At 44.2% G+C, this 4,289-nt stretch overlaps 1 non-coding gene across 1 annotated transcript; it reads right to left on the bottom strand.

Annotated features, from left to right (window-relative positions):
* Nucleotides 1-1,100: 1,100 nt before the first annotated feature.
* Nucleotides 1,101-1,175, bottom strand: Trnas-cga (transfer RNA serine (anticodon CGA)). The gene has a single exon. It is a non-coding gene; the product is annotated as a tRNA-Ser (tRNA).
* Between the last annotated feature and the right edge of the window lie 3,114 nt (nt 1,176-4,289).

Raw genomic sequence — 4,289 nt, 5'->3', positions numbered from 1 at the left:
ACCATGTTGAGTAATGCTTTTCGTGCAGCCACAGGACGTCGTGTTACGACTCAAACTGTGCGCAATTGGCTGCATGATGCGCAACTTGACTCCCCACGTCCATGGCGAGGTCCATCTTTGCAACCACAACACCGTGCAGCGCGGTAGAGATGGGCCCAATAACATGTCGAATGGACCGCTGAGGATTGACATTACGTTCTCCTCACCGATGAGTGTCGCAAATGCCTTCATCCAGACAATCCTCGGAGACGTGTTTGGAGGTAACCTGGTCAGGCTGAACACCTTCAACACAGTGTCCAGCGAGTGCAGCAACGTGAAGGTTCCCTGCAGTTTTGGGATGGCATTATATGGGGCCGACGTACGCCACTGGTGATCATTGAAGGTGCCGTAACGGCTGCACGATACGTGAATGTCATCCTCTGACCGATAGTGCTACCATATCGGCGGCATTTTGGCGAGGCATTCGTCTTCATGGACGACAATTTGCGCCCCCCATCGTGCACATCTTGTGAATGACTTCCTTCACGATAACGACATCGCTCGACCAGAGTGGCCAGCATGTTCTCCAGACATGAACGCTCTCGAACATGCCTGGGATAGACTGAAAAGGGCATTTTATAGATAACGTGACCCACCAACTACTCTTAGGGATCAACGCCGAATCGCCATTGAGGAGTGGGACAATCTGGACCAACAGTGCCTTGATGAACTTATGGATAGTATCCCATGACGAATACAGTTATGCAAGAGGACGTGGTACTGACTTTTAGAGGTACCGGTGTGTACAGCAATGTGGACCACCACATCTGATGGTCTCGCTGTATGGTGGTACAACATGCAATGTGTGGTTTGCGTGTGTAATAAAAATGGTGTAAATGATGTTTATGTTGATCTCTATTCCAGTTTTCTGTACAGGTTCCGGAACTCTCGGAACCCAGGTGATACTATGCTTTTTTGGTGTATGTAGAAGAGATCGTATTTTTACAACTGTATGAATTTAATTTCTCTTTTGGAAGTTCTAATAACGAAAATATGAATGAGATTTTCACTCTGCAGCGGAGTGTGCGCCGATATGAAACTTCCTGGCAGATTAAAACTGTGTGCCCGACCGAGACTCGAACTCGGGACCTTTGCCTTTCGCGGGCAAATGCTCTACCAACTGAGCTACCGAAGCACGACTCACGCCCGGTACTCACAGCTTCACTTCTGCCAGTACCGTTGGTAGAGCACTTGCCCGCGAAAGGCAAAGGTCCCGAGTTCGAGTCTCGGTCGGGCACACAGTTTTAATCTGCCAGGAAGTTTCAACGAAGATATGAATTACAAATCTCACTACGAACTCGCAGTCATATTTCTCTTTATAAAACTTGAGAAAATGGAACGATCATTTGCTTAATGTGCCACGACGTATGAATTTTTCTCTACAGTCGTTTGGGGTTGTCCTCTTAGCGCATGGCTGGAAACGCTTCTCAGAGGTTAGTACCGAGTCTTACAACGAGTTCGTCAGCAGGTGTTGTGGTGTCATGGTCGAAGCATAATGCGTGTGCGGCACCGATATCGTGGAGCTCTTAGCGACGCGCAAGACGATCGGAGGCGACTACGCGCCACTGACAAGGAAACAAACAGTGTTCATTTTCTGGGCTCGTAAAAAAAGAATCGTCAATTGTTGAAATCATATAAGTCTTTTTTTCACTTCTCAGAAGAAACAAAAAACTAATACTGCCATATACAGGGTGTTACAAAAAGGTACGGTCAAACTTTCAGGAAACATTCCTCACACACAAAGAAAGAAAATATGTTATATGGACATGTGTCCGGTAACGCTTACTTTCCATGTTAGACCTCATTTTATTACTTCTCTTCAAATCACATTAATCATGGAATGGAAACACACAGCAACAGAACGTACCAGCGTGACTTCACTTTGTTACAGGAAATGTTCAAAATGTCCTCCATTAGCGAGGATACATGCATCCACCCTCCGTCGCATGGAATCTCTGATGCGCTGATGCAGCCCTGGAGAATGGCGTATTGTATCACAGCCGTCCACAACACGAGCACGAAGAGTCTCTACATTTGGTACCGGGGTTGCGTAGACAAGAGCTTTCAAATGCCCCCATAAATGAAAGTCAAGAGGGTTGAGGTCAGGAGAGCGTGGAGGCCATGGAATTGGTCCGCCTCTACCAATCCATCGGTCACCGAATTGTTGTTGAGAAGCGTACGAACACTTCGACTGAAATGTACAGGAGCTCCATCGTGCATGAACCACATGTTGTGTCGTACTTGTAAAGGCACGTGTTCTAGCAGCACAGGTAGAGTATCCCGTATGAAATCATGATAACATGCTCGATTGAGCGTAGGTGGAAGAACATGGGGCCCAATCAAGACAACACGGATTTTCTGTGAACGTTTGGGCAGGTATTGTTGGTGATGATGACGTAATTGCACAATTGCTTGCGGATTCTCGTCGGCCCACACATGTTGATTGCGAAAATTTACAATTTGATCACGTTGGAATGAAGCCTCATCCGTAAAGAGAACATTTGCACTGAAATGAGGATTGACACATTGTTGGTTGAACCATTCGCAGAAGTGTACCCGTGGAGGCCAATCAGCTGCTGCTAGTGCCTGCACATGCTGTACACGGTACGGAAACAACTGGTTCTCCCGTAGCACTCTCCATACAGTGACGTGGTCAACGTTATCTTGTACAGCAGCAACTTCTCTGACGCTGACATTAGGGTTATCGTCAACTGCACGAAGAATTGCCTCGTCCGTTGCAAGTGTCCTCGTCGTTCTAGATCTTCCCCAGTCGCGAGTCATGGGCTGTAATGTTCCGTGCTCCCTAAGACGCCGATCAATTGCTTCGAACGTCTTCCTGTCGGGACACCTTCGTTCTGGAAATCTGTCTCGATACAAACGTACCGCGCCATGGCTATTGCCCCTTGCTAATCCATACATCAAATGGGCATCTGCCAACTCCGGATCTGTAAACATTGCACTGACTGCAAAACCACGTTCGTGATGAACACTAACCTGTTGATGCTACGTACTGATGTGCTTGATGCTAGTACTGTAGAGCAATGAGTCGCATGTCAACACAAGCACCGAAGTCAACATTACCTTCCTTCAATTGGGCCAACTGGCGGTAAATCGAGGAAGTACAGTACATTCTGACGAAACTAAAATGAGCTCTAACATGGAAATCAAGCGTTTCCGGACACATGTCCACATAACATCTTTTCTTTATTTGTGTGTGAGGAATGTTTCCTGAAAGTTTGGCCGTACCTTTTTGTAACACCCTGTATATTATCGCTACGTTACTGAAATTTTTGAGAGCTGAAAATGATTTCATTCTGCTTTTATTGAGAGAGAAATAACTAACTTAGAGTGCATCATTTTTATATTTGATGATTTCAAAGTTTTTTCACTTATTTGGTTTCAACAATTTATAAACATAATTTTTTTTCCTTTTTTAGGATTTTATTGTATGAACACTTTATAATACATTAGCACGGTTGACAAAATAGAACAAACAGAATTAGTTTAACAGCTATAATGATTAACTGTACATTAGCTATAATTTTAGTCAATCACTGGCCAAGAAAGCACTTCTTCACAGAATGATCTCTTTGCAGCAGGCACATATTCAATGACTTTCTTCACATCTTCCATCTTCATTCTGGAAATAGGTACTTTTTATGTTGGGTAGGCCATTGGAATGCTGTCAATTAAAGCTGGAACGATAGGCTCACGTCTTTTTTTTACGTGAAAAGTACGTGTTACTAATCCATCGATATACGGAAGCCCAACCACCTCTCCAGTCTCAAGGTACTGTATTTCTTTGAAGCTACTCGGAGTGAAGAAATCTTTTTTCCGTTGTTCTGTCATTGTCTCACACGAAACAATATTTTTTCTGAAATATTTTGGTCACCAGTTGTCGAAATCTAGTATTTCCTCTCCATTAACTAATTTTACTGTCACATTCCTTTTACTGGTTACTATCAGTTGCATGTATCCGTAAGGGCTGTGAATGCGGTCATGGGTTTTCATTTTCCTCTTATATTGTCCAAAGTCGTGATCTCACGGCAGAAATGAGTGGCCTCCGTCTGGAAATCTGTGTATTAAGTTCTTGAGTATTCCTTCTTAATCCATGTCCATACACACGCGCATAAAGGTTTTATTTTTGTTCTGGCCGACACAGCCATCAGAAAACAAAGAAGATCAGTCACATTTTAATGAGATTCTTTTCAAGTAATCAGAAACGAAAGATGCTACTTCGTTTGCACCTT

Source organism: Schistocerca cancellata, chromosome 1 (assembly GCF_023864275.1).
Source record: "Schistocerca cancellata isolate TAMUIC-IGC-003103 chromosome 1, iqSchCanc2.1, whole genome shotgun sequence".
Lineage (NCBI taxonomy): Eukaryota > Metazoa > Arthropoda > Insecta > Orthoptera > Acrididae > Schistocerca > Schistocerca cancellata.
The sequence above is the reverse complement of the archived record's forward strand: the minus strand, read 5'-3'. Positions and strand labels throughout refer to the sequence as shown.